This window comes from Petaurus breviceps, unplaced genomic scaffold (genome assembly GCF_028583685.1).
Source record: "Petaurus breviceps papuanus isolate PSGF00001 unplaced genomic scaffold, PetGlider_PUasm1.0 387, whole genome shotgun sequence".
NCBI classification, from domain to species: domain Eukaryota; kingdom Metazoa; phylum Chordata; class Mammalia; order Diprotodontia; family Petauridae; genus Petaurus; species Petaurus breviceps.
Window position 1 is genome coordinate 856,849 of NW_027186308.1, and position 15,004 is coordinate 871,852.

Below are 15,004 nucleotides of genomic sequence, written 5' to 3' on the forward strand. Positions count from 1 at the left end.
CTTTGATGGGCCCAGAAGGTCCGTCCTCTCTGGAGCCTGTACCCTCCACAACCGGACTTCAGTCGGGGGATGTAACCCTCCCCACTCCTGCTAGCGTCCTGCCTTCCTTTGTACCCACAGAGCGAGCTGTTTTTCAGTTTACCATCCTGGGCATTCTGGGGATCTGTGTAGGGTTTATGGGCAGGGAGAGAGCAGGGGCAGCCCAGGAGAATTTCCCCGACCAAAATGGGGCACACTGTTCTCCCAGAGGGCAAAAGGCCCACAGGGTGGGAGCCTCTTCCATGCTCTAGCTGCAGCTCTATTTTGCTGTGTCCTGGCCCTCCAGAGAAGGGCTGCTTGCACATTCCAAAGTCCAATTAAACTTTACTTTAAATTGTAAAGACCTTTGTTAGGTTGTGAGTGGCCCCAAGCAGGATCTGACCCTCAGGCTGCAGCTAGCTGACCCCCCCCCCCCCCAGACACAGCCTGGGCCTCAGGGCTGGCATGCCCCAGCAGGATGCTGGGATTCCAGAGTGAGAAGGGGCTGGGCTGGTCACTTTGTCGGCAGAGGCATTGAGACCAAGGCCCAGATGATTGGCAAGAACAGCTTTTCTGACTCCAGATCCAGTGTTCTGTCCACGGGGCCATTCGACCTTTGTGATGACCACGGGCGCCTGGACAACTCCTTTTTTAGAGGAGGAGACTTGGGCCTAGAGAAGGGGTGGTTTCCCAGGGTCCCACAGATTGGAAGCCCAGTCTCCAGTGCACCATGGCTGCCTCAGGCTGTTCCTCAGTCCCCTAAAGCTGTTGCTTGGTGACTAAATCTGTCTGAAAGGTGCTGGGCCCAGGTCACCACTTGGTAGCCTTGTTCCTCCTTAGGCTGGTTCTCCCTCTGGCTCCCTGTGACCCACAGCTGTATGGACTGACCAGGACAGTCGAGGCTCTATTGGTCTGGTCAGAGGGCTTGGGGGCCAAGGGGGACACCTTTCTCTTCCCAAGAGACATTTTGTTTCTCCACTGAGGCAGGACAGGACAGATGTCACGCTGGGTCAGCCTCAGCTGTGGCTTCCTGTAGGTCATGGATGTAAGACCTGGGAGGCTCAGGTTTTCATTCTACTGAGACCCACAGAAGGGCATTTGCTTACATGGAGTCATGGTGCTCAGCATAGGGCCTGGCATGCAGGAGGCACTTAATAAATGTTTTTTAACTGACTGACTGACTGACGGTGAGTGGCCGAGCTCTTTCTCTTGTACCAGATTTGAAGTTCTAGGAGTGTCCCAGAGGTGCTGTCGGTGGCTGTTCTGAAATAGAAACAGGACATTGACTTCCTGAAGAGCTCAACCTCCAATCCATTGGCCTCCAAGAGGCTGAGCTGTTTCTAGGCAGGCGAGGTGACTGCCCTCCACCCAAGCTCTGAGCTCCCCTTTCAGAGCGTCTTCAAGGATGCATCTTGTGGGTGCTGCCTGGCCTGGCACAGGAAAGTGAAGATTCGCTTTTGATGGGAGATGCTATTGGGTGATTGGGCTTCCCCGCCTTTGTTCCCACATTCTCAGGAATGTGGCTTGGTGCCTTCCAGAGGCAGAAGCTGACCTCCTGCCCCCCAGAGCATTTTGTTCCCTTCTTTGGTAGTTGTGAGCTTCCCATTACACTTTTACATGTTTTATGTGTGTTCACTCACCTCTGGATGATTTTTGTTTCCTGTGAGTGATAGGACACTTCTAAGAACTGGAGGTGCTGCTGGTCTAGCCCCCCAGCCCCAACAGCTCTGTGAGGATCACTACCCCCATGGGTAGAGATGCCAAGGTTAAGTCACTTGCCAGTGGTCATACAGCTATGGAGTGTAGGAGGCAAGATTTGAACTCAGATCCTGAGACTCCAAGTCCAAGGCCTCTTCCATTCCTGGAGAGCTGCTTCTTCCCTCAGGATGTATCCTTCCATCCTTTGTCCTTTGGTAAGAGCATCAAACCTTGGGGGGCTGAGAGAGACTTCCTTTCTGTACTATAGGATGTAGCACATGACTGGCCAGAATAGCCTCATTCCCATAAGGACAAAGATTGAAAAGAAATGGCCAGGGCCACTCTGCTTTCCCCCCTGGTGGTACTGCTGACCCAGGGCCTGGGCTGTGGTTGGCAAGGGCCAATGCCCTGAATGGTCTGAGGCAGTGACTTCAGGGTCACAGTCCGTAGGCCTTGAAGTCAGTGGGTAGAATGATGACTCTGCTGGGCCAGCCCTGCTTCTCCTGGGGAAAGCCAGAGGTCCTTGAGCTAAGCCCAGAGGGCAGCCAGGGTTCCCGGGGGTGGAGAGGAGAGGGGGCTCCAGGCGTGGAGGCAGGAGACACTCTGGGAACCCAAGAGGTCAGTCTGGAAGGAAGGACAGGTATGTGAAGAAGAATATTGGGGTGTGAGTCCAGTAAGATGGGCAGAGACGTGTTATGGAGTCCGACAGTGCCAAGAGGGGAGTGCTGGGAGCTCTTTGAGAGGGGCTGGGCTGCCACTTGAAGAGTGCTCTAGAGTTAACTGGGCTGATGGGCATGGGGCCAGGGAGTCAGCAACAGGAGCCTGGCAAGACAGTCCAGGGGGAGGGGTCCAGGGCCTGAATTGGGTTAGAGGAGTGCAGGGGAGACCAATCTGGCCAGACTTGTCACCTGACACTCAGGGCAGTGGAAATATGAGGAAGAGGGGAGAATCCAGGGCATTCCTGCACCTGCCCCCCCGGGGGGCAAGAGGGATGATGTGCCCCCACTGAAGAAACAAGGACATTTGAAGGAGCCTGGGAGCTCCCTCTGGGGAGGGGCAAGGGTTCAGTGTAAGCTGATAGTGTTGTGCTGGTTATCTATAGGGTCAGGGCTGTGATGGGAGGAATGGGAGCCCAGAGCAGCTGTGGTCTGGGAGAATACACAGGGGCAGAGGGCCTGGAAGTCACAAGGAAGACAAAGAGTAGCTTGGGGAGGGCTGAGATGGGAAGAGAGGAGCAATGGACAGTATTTCAGACCACAGAGGGGGAGCAGGGATGGGAGAGGCCCTGGGGTGGGGTGGGCAACAAGAATGTGAGCTCAGGGCTGGACTTGTCAGAGGGACCTGGAGGGCTGTCGATGACTGTGACAAGTTGTCAGCCAAATAGAAGCCCCGTAGTGGGCCAACCCAGCTTCTGGGTGGCTCCTGGGAATCAGCTTGAGGCTGGCCTCCTCCTGACTGGCCCACAGCTGCTCAGCCTTTCTTCTCTTTATTGTTTCTGATGGTAGGAAAGGGTGGGAAAGCCATCCTGCAGGTGGTGGGACTTGAGCTAAATCTGGAGGAAGCCGGGGAAACTTAGAGGACATGGAGAGGGGGATGCAGGGTCCTGGGCATGGACTGCCAGAAGGCCAGTGTGGCTGGTCATGGAGTGTGTTGGGGAGGGGGGTTAGGGAGGGGACAGTCCAGTATCCAAAGGCTGGAGGGCTCTGAAGGGCCCAGCAGAGGGGTTTCTATCTGATGCCAAAGGTCACTGAGTCCTTGGGAAGATCATATGGGCAGCCTGAGTCAGGGAGACCAATTCAAAGTCAATAATCTGGGTGAGAGAGGATGGGGGGGGCAGCCAGAGGTGGGGACATAGAGGACAAGCTCTGGCAGCAGAGTGGTTGCTTGGTGAGAGAGGTGTCAGGCTGACCCTCGAAGGGCCAACACCTGGGGGGAGCCAAGAGGAGGGGAGGGCCTACCAGAGAGGGAACAATCTCTTAAGGTGGTGGATTTCAGGACCATTTCTGAAAAGAAGGATTTCCATTTTGAGTGTAAAGGCCTTTAAAACACAATTCTAGGTCACCTTCAATGTATCTCTGGGTGCAGGAAAAGTGTGCCCCAGGACATGGTAGATCATTTGTGTATAAAGGACTCACTTTAAGAAGTTAAAAACTCTAAAGGGGGTTTCCTTTCTCTTTTTGCTATGAATGAATACTTTTTAATGATCTTTTTTCAAAAGAATATTCTGAGAACCTTCTAATTAAAAATTGGTGACTTTAAGGGCACAGGCAAAAATAAAATAATTGAATATTAGGAATGTCAGAGGCTGAATGACATATGATTATTTGTGACCTTCTCTCAGAATTATACACTTATTAACTTGCAAATAAGTGGCAGTTGGAGGTTGAAGCTCGCTGTACATAGTGGTCAGGTCAGAGCAGAGAGGTGGAGAATGTTTCTTCAGATTCTGACACCCAACAGTGCTGGCTTTGCTGTTGAGGGGAGCCGTGCTGGGGGCAGGAAATCTCGGCTGTCCTGCTAGGAGGGACTTGCTATTCGTGGCCCCTTAGCCTGTTCACTTCTTAGGGTTCTCTTACCAAATCTGAATGGGGAAGGAGGCGGGAAGGGGGAGAAGAGGAGCAAGCAGGGGCCCCAGATGTGGGGACAGGAGTGACACCCCCCTGGCCACCCTCCCCAGCAGGAGACTGACTACATTAACATGCAATGGAAGGAACTGACGCCCCATTAGGTGTAATCTGTAGTTCACGGTGCACACATTTACCATAATTAGGGAGCGTTTGCCTTGTCATGCTGAAAGATTCTTATATTACTCTGACTTTCAATAAAGAAAAAAATATGGCATTTATTATGTTGGGAAGATTTACTGGGCTTTGGATGGAATCATTTAATAAAGAAAAACATCTTTTTAGCTTATGGCTTAAAGATCAGAATATTGTAAAGAGCGCTGGCATGCTGGCAGACAATGCCACAGACTTCAGATTAGATTGGACGCGGACCGGAGCCAGGCCAGGAACAGGGAGTCATTATGAGGGAGTCGATGTCACCTGCCTGGAGCGCCCACTTTCCCTTGTCCTCAGAGGGCTGGTCTTCTCCGTCCCCTCTAGAAATGCTTCTCTACATGAAAACAAAATTAGGTGACGTGTTCCTGGCTCATGCCTTTGCCCTAGTTCTCTCTGTCTGTCTCTCTCTGTCTCCCTGTCTCTGTGTCTCTGTCTCTCTGTCTCTCTCTCTCTCTCCTATATCAGTTTTAGTTAACTATTTTATACTCGACCCAGCATCCTTGAATCACAGAAGGGAAGAGCTTAGATTTTGGCTAAGGGGACTGGGAGTGGGGTGGGTGGGGGGAGCTCCCTCTCTCTGTTCCTTCTCATTTTTTGTGACTCCTGTCTGTATTTTCCTTTTATCCCCCAGGGAGGATCTGCCTCCTCTGAGTAGAGGAATAGGGTTCTGTGGAGCCTACTTGCTGGTCAGCAGTCTGCCTCCTGGAGTTCAATGGATAACGGACCAATTCTTAGCGATAACTCAGTCATCTCTGTCCTGCAATAGAAGGCATAGAAATCTCTTAATTGCCCTAGGTTGGATTCACCCAACCAAATACAATTTCCTATTACATCTATGTAAAATGAACCAGAATTGTGGGAATAATCGCTCTTTTTTTGGTAATTGGATTAATAACAGGATTTTTGTGCATTTTAAACTAAAGTATTTGTTTTATACAATCAATGGATTCCTGAAAAGTTGAGTCACTGATTATTATTTGGAAGTAAAACCAATCGCATGATAATGCCATTCTTTGATAGAGTCTTTGTTCTGTGGTCCTTCAGTCTATGTAGCATTTTCCTGGCTCTGTTTCCCTTGGTCCATCTCAGTCCTACTATTTTCCCCAGTTTTCTCCTAATGTTTCATAGTTGACCCTTCTCACAGAGCAGCACTATCCAGAACCTGTTTAGTCAAAGTCTCCCCATGGTGACGTCTACATTCTTTACACTCTGCTTTTGCACAAAGTCCTGCTGGGAATAATTTGGTGTATGTGGGCCCTGGGTCTGTGACCTCTCTGGGCAGGTTTGCTGGGCAGCAGACTCTCTGGGCCAAAGGCTGCAGGCAGATCAGTCCCTTTCTTATCATCATTCCAAATGACATTAGACATCTGAATAAGGGAGGACAGCAAACCCCACCACAGCTTGTGTGCAACTGGAGAACTATTTGCTGGCCTCCCTAATGACCTTAGAAACATAATAGAACTCCAGAGAGTGAGGAGGGGATGGAGGAACCACTTTTGGAGTGCCAGCTGAAGGAGTGAGGGACCTGCTTAAAGAGGATCAAGAGGAGGGTGAGAAATAGGCAATTGACCAATGGGTACTTCCTGGGGGCCTGTGGGGTTAGGCTGGTGATTCCTAACCTTTTCAAGGGTGAGGACTGACTACTTCTGTGGGCAGATCCATGCCCATGTGATGGTAGTGGCGTTGGATCAACCATTGACTAAAAATTCAGCTCAATTCAACCTATGTTAATTGGACTCACTGAGGATACCAATGCAGGACAGCCCTTACACTCAAGGAGATTCCACTCTAATGGGGGAAGATGCCACATAAAGGGGACAAGGAAGTGGCCAGGAAGGGCTTTGGTGGCCTGAAAGCTGCCCTACCAGAATCCAGGGTCCCAGGGGCAAAGTTTAAGCTCTGATGGGAAGGTGTGCAAAGGAAAGGCCAGTTTGGGTAAAATATTACACTTCTGAAGGAGAATAATATGAGATGTCTAGAAAGATAGGTGTGTATGATCTTGTTGAAGTAATTATTCTGGTTAATTTCAAAAATTGATTATCTGATGTTAAATCATGTAGTACTCTCAGCACTTAGCACAATCTTGGCATAGAGTGGGAGCTTAATTCACGCTTGTTGATTGATCAATAGAGATAATTTTGCCTCTTTCTTGCTTATTACCTTAATTCTTTTTTTATCGCTATGGCTAACATTTCTAATATATGTTATATAATAATAATGACAACGGATATCCTTTGCTTCCCTCCTGAGCTTATCAGAGGTTTTCTCTGTTACAAATAGTGATAACTCTCAGTTTTATTGATATTGTGTTTTTACAAATCATTTTAAAGAAAGATCCTTTCATTTGCATACTGCTATAGTGTTTTTATGGAAATGAATGCTTTATTTTTATCAATTTTTGTGCATCTATTGATATAACCATATTTTTGCTTTTGTTGTTAATATAAATTGTTATGCTCATGGTTTGTTGAAATACTTTTGCCTTCCTATTTGAAATAGGATGTGATTGTAATGGATAATTTACATTGCTGCAATCTTTGTCAGTATTTTCATTTGCATTTTGCCATCAATGTTCGTGAGTAGTATTGATCTATAATTTTCTTTTTCTGCTTTGTCCCTCTGTGATTTGAAAATCAGGGCCATGTTTATCTGAGGAAGAGTTTGGTAGATTGATTGCCTTCCTTCTTCTCTATTCTTGGAAACAAGTTATGCGGCACAGAGATTTTTTTGTTTTTTCAATGTTTGATGGAAATCATTCTTAAAATTATCTGGACTTGGAGTTTGTTTTCATGGTAGTTCATGTATGACTTTCAAAGTTTCTCTCTAGATGATTTTGTTTAGATTATCTAGTCCCTGTTATAGATTTTATTTAGTATTCCATGTTGTTATTATTGTTGTTATTTGTGACCCCATTTGGGATTTTCTTGGAAAAGATACTGGAGTGGTTTGTTTGCCATTTCCTTCTCTAGTTTTTTACAAATGAGGAAACTGAGGCAAACAGGGTTAAGTGACTTGAACAGGGTCACACAGTGCATGTCAGAAGCTGGATTTGAACTCATGAAGTTGAGTCTTCCTCATTCCAGGCCAGATATTCTGTGCACTCTGGCGCTGCCTAGCTGCCTCTTAGTATTCTATCCTTTGTAGATAACCATCCATTTCATTTTGGCTTGGGGCTATGTTGCCTTAGTGTAGGAGTTTCTGACCATTTTCTTTCTTTCCTCCCTATCTGCTTATGAATTGCCCTTTCAGTTTTGATTTTGTCAGTTGGTTTTCTATTTGCCTGTGCACTTAATTGCTATTGTCAAATTATCTGTCAGTTTGGTTTGTCTTTTAATTGTCATAATCTCCTTTTCTGTGTCTTTTGCCATATTAATTTTTTGGTATTCTCAGTATTAGGCAAGGAGGGAATGATGGAGGTGGTGTAGCCGACTTTGGAGAAGACTTGGGAATGGGTGCAGTGGGGAATAGGGTTAGAGTTAGGCTGCCCAAGCAGCAGTGAGTCAGGTGACAGTAAGTTAACATGAATGTATTGCAAGCCTCATCACATGACTGTGGGGAGTGGGGGTTGGGGGCTTGAGGTGGGGAAGAGATGCTCAGAGGAGATGGCTGGTAGGTGTTCATCCAGGGTTTGTATTGACTAAGAGGAGAAGGTGATAAATCAAAGGAGAACACTACTCAAGGGGAGAGGATAGGCTTTTTAGTCGGCTTGGCTATTGGTAAGACCAAAACCATGAGGGAAGAAAGTGTGTCTAGGGCACATATTCTGAACTGGAACTCTGAGGAGGTGTGGTGAATCTGGAAGTCACGTTAAGGATGAAGACTGAATCTCAGACTTCTCCTACTCATTCTTTGCTCTTCGCTTGCTTCACAGACCTCGGGGGATGTCCAATGTTTTGGATAGTGCCAGAGATCTCAGATCTGGAGGTCCTCAAATTGCATACCCTCCCTAACACCACTGTACTTTGAGCTTGGGTCAGTGATGGGACCCAGGGGCAGAGGCGTCTACTGGGAGAACAGTCCACCCCAGAAAAACCAGAGCTTTGCCAAGCAAAGAGGTGGCCCAGACTACCAGATGGCCAGCTCAGTATGGTAGAGAGAAAGGGTATGCTGAGGAATGTTGTAAGAATGGATAACAATCAGGCTGGCCTTGTGGCCCTGGAAGGAGGGAGTGAAAAGGGAGAAGAAGCAGAAGGTCCAGATTAATGTGGCAAAAAGTTTGGGAAGGTGATGATCTGGGGCAATGATACCCACAGACTTCTGATGGCTACCACCTTGGAGACCCAGGGGAATTTCTGTCTAGATCCAGTCTGCACAGATGTATCTACTGCCTCAAGACCATAGGAGGTTTAGTCACAAGACTTGATGGGCAGGGGGCCACTCCTGCACCTGGTGGAGCCTTGGAGACTCTCCAGCTGAGATGGAGGCTGACTGGTGGCTTAGGATGGCATATGGTGGTCAAGGTCAATGGTTACAAAGGAGATGTTTGGTAATTTGGAACCAGGCTACCAGTTATGGGGAGGATTGAAGACAATCTAATGGTGCTGTAGCGCCAAACTCCCCCCCCCCCCAATCAGGTTGGATGTTAGTTATTATCAGTTATTGCTATTTCCTGTGGTTTTCTATGTTGTGCCAACATCCACCCCCACTCCACCAAAGTAATCTCATTACTCCAGACTGAGCAAGAATTGTCTGATATGTCACCAGAAAACAGCAGTCTCTCTTTTTGGTTGGATATCTACTAAAACTCATGCTATTTTTAGTAAGTAGCAATGTTGTTTGGGTTAAAATTGATGGTGGTCTACTTTGGGGAGGGGACAGGCTTTAGTGGTGAGGGAGGTACTGGGACAGTGGTCTGTGAATTAGTACTCCCTTCACCTCCAAGAGGAGAGACAGTGAGACCGGGGTCCCAAGGGTTTTTCACAGGTAGTTTGGGGACTCAGGGTACAAGACAGTTCTCATGCCAGGCAAAGATGTTTGGACTAGCCCTTGTAGGCAGTAGGAGCTGAGTGAGGGGCTGTGGGAAGCAGCTGCTCTGGGTCAGCAGGCAGAAGAGTGGGAGGCAAGCCCTATACGGGCGAGTGAGATACGAGCGAGAAACCTTTTCTGGCCGGGGGAGCGAGGGGGGCGGAGAGATCCTGACCTGTGATTTCACCAGTGTCAGTCGGTCAACAGACCACAGGTACCAAACTACACTCTGTGGGGGTGTGTACGTGGAGGGCGGAAGCTCCTTCCTCGGCTGCAGATGTCGGGCACCCGCTCTGCAGCCTCGGCCTGGAGCCCAGGGAGGGAAACGGACTCTCCCAGGTTCGTGGCTAGTGGGTTTCAAAGGGTGAGACTCGAACTCAGGTCCTCCTGTCTGTGAGGCTTGCCGCACTGCCTCTCTTCGATCCCAAACCCGTAAGCAGTCCCATAGAAGGAAAGGGCAGCCCCCGAAGCTGTGCCCCCAGAGGATGGTTACTGAGGAGCTGGCACCGGCTTTGTCTCCAGCCCAGTTCACCGAGGTTTAGCAGGTGTTCCTTGACCTTTGCATTGACTCGGCCAGGAGCCCCTCCCACGGGCAGCTGGTCCGATACCACGCCCCCCTCCCCGCCCCGGGATGTACCCGGGCTTGAGCCAGGAGAGCTGAAGTCTATTTGAGTAGGAATCGTCTCTTTAAAGCCACACTACAGGAGAAACAAAAAAGGAAGAAATCTTGAACGTAGCAGTAAATTGTGTGCAGTATGTACGTTTCTCGTTGCCATTCAGCAGCAGGCATTTATTAAGCACCAGCTGTGTGCCAGACGTTACGGGGGGTGCCAAAACAAGAATAGAACTTCCTGTCCCCAGGTGGCCTGCCAGCCCTCCGTGCCCTGTATCCATAGGCCCCTCTACCTCCTCCTAACTGGGCAATGAGCAAGGACGCTCCTCAAGGCTTCGCTTTCCTTTCCCTCCTAGGGTAGATCCAGGAGCCTCCCCCTCTGCCCTCCACCAAACTCGCCACCCTCGGTCTGGCATTGCTTTCTGTTGGTCCCTTTAACTCTTCCCTCCCTCGCTGCCACTTTTCAGAGGGGCTCTGGTGGCCCGTCGGCATCCTGCAGTTGCCAGTCGCTCCTGGTCCCAGGCAGCGAGTGTGGGGAAGGGTTAACGATCACATGCGCCTTTGGGGCCGGGGCGCAGGCTGCCTCGCCTGGCGCGTCTGGCTCTGCGGAGCTCGCAGGGCGAGCAGTGTGATGAATGAACCTGGAGCGGAGCGGAGCGGAGCAGAGCAGCTGCAGCCACTGTGGGGAGCCCGGGAGGCCGGCCCCGCTCCACTGTGCTCCGCGGCCCAGCATGCGGCCGGACACTGCCCGGAGGTCCGGAGCCTAGCGGGAGGGATGCCCAGCTGCTCCTGGCAGCCTCTCGTGGCCATGGCCTCCCTGCTCTCTGGGACTTTGTCCAGCATTGCCAAGCGGCGTTGTAAGCGGAGGCGCAGGAAGCGTTCGGAGAGGAGAGGTAGTAAGGGTGCCTGCCGGGGTGCATGCCTGCCTGACTGCGCACAGTGCTGGGGTTCCCTCCCTCCTCCCCAACTCGCCCAGCTTCCTCCCGGAGCTGGGATCGCAGTGGCCCCAAGACTTGCCCGAGGTCGGGCACCTGGCGGCTTGCTTTTGGCCCAGTCCTTTCCCATTAGCATTTCAGGAAAGGGGCCAAGCAGCCTCTGGGGGACACTGTAACTGCCTCTATTCTGCGCACCCCCCCCCCTGCGCCCCCGCCGCCTCCCGCCACTGCCTCAAAGCTTCAGCGTTTGTATCTAGAAAATCCATTTCCGAACTCCAAAAGTTAGTAGCTTTGTAACTGTCTAGAAGGTGATGAGTGTATGTGGATATGTGAGTGGGTGAGTTTGTGTGTATGTGTGCGAATGTATGTGTGTGAGAGGTGTGCGTCAGTGTGTTTCGGGGTGTATTGTCTCCCCCCAAACTGACCCAGAGAATGGCCCTCACTGTGGCTTCTTTGTCTTGCTCATTAGCCCGATTTCTAACTTGTCGAGTGCCTTCTTCATGGCCAGGGCAGGACCAGTGGCCCCATTGGGAGAGCCCCCCACCTCGGTGTTCGCAGAGTTGTGAGACAAGCCCTCCCCCGGTCCCGCTTCTGGGGTTCTCCAGTCCAGCAGGCCTTCAGTGGGTTTGCCACTAACGGCCCTCAGAGTGTTTGCGGGGGGCTTCAGGTCCACCCTCAGAGATCGCCCAGGATAGCATCAAAGACACATTAGCCGATCTAAATAAAGGCTAAAGGCTAATTGGTTATGGCTTCCAATGTCTCCTTGACCTGCGTGCTCATTCAGGGAAATGCCTTTGCCGGCTGAGATGGAAACCACAGCTGTCAGAAAGAAGGGCTTGGGACTGATTGAAAGGTGTCCCCACTTTCTCCTTCCATCTGCAGCTTCCCCCCCCCTTTTTTCCAGTTACACTCCTAAAGACTTATGATTTGCCGAGCTGCAGGGACCACTCAGGAGAATTCAAGCCCAGTTTAGGGGGGAGGAGGGCTTGTAACTGACCAAAGGAGTGAGGCTTTTCCTCCAGGAGATAGCCTGTCTGAAGATCCTCCTGCCTTCAGCTGTCCTGGGGCTCATATAGAAAAGACCAGGAGGCAATGGCAATCCTTGAAACCACATGTTCCCAAACACTAGATGTTCACTGATACCCAATCTCTTGTGCTTTGGACTACTAAGGGTGGGTGAGAAAAGAAGTCCTTCTGGGAATAGAGCCGGTGGCCCCAGAGAGAAGCAGGCAGGCATCCCATTAGCCTTGTGGCTAGACGGGCTGGGGAGGCAGCTTCTGGGGCTCATTTCCGAACCTCAGAGAGGGCAACAATCTCCTTTGTCTCTTGGTCTGACACTGGAAGATTAGAATGTTTATAGGGCTTTCTTCCATACACCAACTAATAAATGTTAGGATATTTTTAGGCCAAATAGGGGGAAGATGATGCAAAGACTGAATAAAAGGTGAAATGAAATGATAATTTATAACTTATAATTGGATTGTAGAGTCCCATTTTCATCTAGTTATTCTACAATAAAATAACCTTAGGGATATGGACTAAATATAATCTTAAGCAAATAGGAAAAGATCCAGAGAAGAAAGTGTTCCAGGATCATAATCATGTGTGTTGTTAGTCTGGTAGGCTTGCTTTTATTTGGGTCCAAGGCATTTTTACTTCACTAGTATTAGCATTTATAGTTTAAAAATCCCTCAGGGGGAGACACTTTCCTATTTTTTTTTTGTATCACAGTCTATCTTCTTGAGGACCAGAAAGAATCAATATTTATTCCTGACGATTATTGAAGGAAGGATTCTTCCTCACAGCTAAACCAAACCTCACTCAGGAGATCCAGGAAGGCTGTTGAGAAGAATTTGGTATGAGTGAGCTAGTTAAAAGAAAGAACCTCAGATGCAGCAGTCCCACCTCGATTCTGGGCGCCCCTGCCTCCATCTCAAAGCTTCAGCATTTGTATCTAGAGAATCCATTTCCAAACTCTAAAAGTTAGTAGCTTTGTAACCCCCCTCCCCTGCTCCCAGCTGTGTGTGTGTGTGTGTGTGTCCCACACACAAACACATATGAGACAGTGTAAGAAGCTGGCTTCAGGCTTCCTAAATTCTTGACATTGTTCATTTGAAAATTAGAAATCTGTGCTCAGCAGGCACCAAGAGGAAGCTGCTTGTGGTCTGAAGATCGGAGCAACTTCCTTCTTCTTCCTGAGTGATTAGTGGCCCCAGACCATCTACTTTCTCATACCAAAAGCTCAGGGAAGGAGCCTTCTTGCCCTTACTTTTAATGACTATGCCTGGCCAGCCCCTTCTTTCCCCAGTCCTTTGGAGACGACCCTCTGGGAATGAGCAGGGTTTGCCTCAGCTTCTCTTTATCAATGACTGCCTGGCTAGGGTAGTTTCTAATATCAGTTGCATTTGAAATTAATAACATTACATTTTTATACCTAATTTTGTAAGTACTGTTAAAACAGGCTTTCCTTCCATTTTTTTTTTCAGATTGGTGGGTTTTTTGTTTGTTTTTTGTTTGCTTTTTGGAGGGGGGAAGGCAGGGCAATCGGGGTAAAGTGACTTGCCCAAGGTCACACAGCTGGTAAGTGGTAAATAACAGGCTGAATTTGAACTGAGGTCCTCCTGACTCCAGGGCCAGTGCTGTATTCAATGCATCACCTAGCCACCTCAAGATTGGTGGGTTTAAAAAAAAAAACAACTTTGGAGGCTTTTAGCCCCCTCAAAAACTAAGCCTTATTCTTGTATTATTTTTGTATTTCTTGTATTCAGCAACTCTAAGTACTTTTTGGATTAAGCTTTTGGTCTGCACCATGAATCCCAGCTGGATGAGGAGGCCATGTGTCACACATGTCTCAACTCTAAGGCCATTTTCCCAGCTGCCCATTAAGTAAGAGGAGGAGCCCCTCATCCCAAGCCTGGTAGAACATGGGCTACTTACTGGGGCTTCTGAGGCAAGTGAGGGTCCTGGTTGAGCTAAGACCTTCCTCTTGGCCCATCTCAGGAAGGGCCCTTTGGCTCCTGGCCCCTCTCAGCTCCTGGAAGGGCCCCTTGGTGCCTTAGCCAGCACAGAGAGCCTACCATATTTCTGCTGGCACATGTCTGGAACTATCTGATTGAGAGGCAGCCCTGAGGATCTGGAAGGGTAGGGGAAGGGATGGAGAAGAGCTTTGTGACTATTTCCACAGGACCAGATGGGAGTGGGATAGGAGGCCCATACATTATAAAAACAGACTCTCTCTTTCCTTTTCCCTGTTAAATCAGTGAGCATGCCCAGGGTGTGAGCTCTGGCCTGAAGCCTTCCTAGTGCCGATGGGACTGCCCTGCCCTGACTGCCCTTCCACTGGCCTGGAGGGTCCTGGCTCAGGCCCAGGAACTGGCCTGGGACAGGCAGGTCCCTGGGCATCCAGAGCAGCCTGACTCTGGGGGGTCTATAAAGGTGTGCTTAGAATAACACAGGAAGAGAATGGGGTGGGGGAGGGGGAATGTGTCAGATAGAGCTCACTGCCAACGTGTCCAGGGAGGCTTCCCAGGCTTGTGTATGTGTTTGTGTGCACGTGTGCACACTTAGGTGTGTGCTGCTTGTTGGAGCCCCCAAATAGTCCTGTTTAAGCTGAGTGGGCTCATCACTAGGTGCTATCCTGCCATGCACCCCAATTGTCAAGTGTGACTACCAGTGCCGGCTCCAGACCTCTGACTGAGTTTCATTTTTCTGTACCAAGCCCAGGCTCTTCTGAAGGTTAGAAAGCTGCCAGAGGGCTGGAACATGGGGACCAGAGACCAGAGTAAGAGGGTATAGGGGCTGGGAAGAGAAGAAAGAGGGCTAGAGGGCCTGCACAACAGGGACTGCTGTCCTTTTCTTCAGTTTAAGTTATTTTTCAGTGAGCAGGAATTGATTTTCTTTCCCTCCCATCTCCCTCCACCTTAAAGAAAGAAAAATAAACCCTTTGTAACAAATATGCACAGTCAAGCAGTATAAACTGGAACCCTGGCCACCTC

General features: G+C 49.5%; 1 long non-coding RNA gene across 1 annotated transcript in view; it reads left to right on the top strand.

Annotated features, from left to right (window-relative positions):
• Positions 1 to 5,500, top strand: part of LOC138170807 (uncharacterized) — a 92,795-nt gene extending 87,295 nt beyond the window's left edge. Inside the window, exon 4 of the long non-coding RNA XR_011170752.1 lies at positions 5,128 to 5,500. This is a non-coding gene — a long non-coding RNA (uncharacterized lncRNA). The remainder of the gene's footprint in view (positions 1 to 5,127) is intronic.
• Positions 5,501 to 15,004: the final 9,504 nt, after the last annotated feature.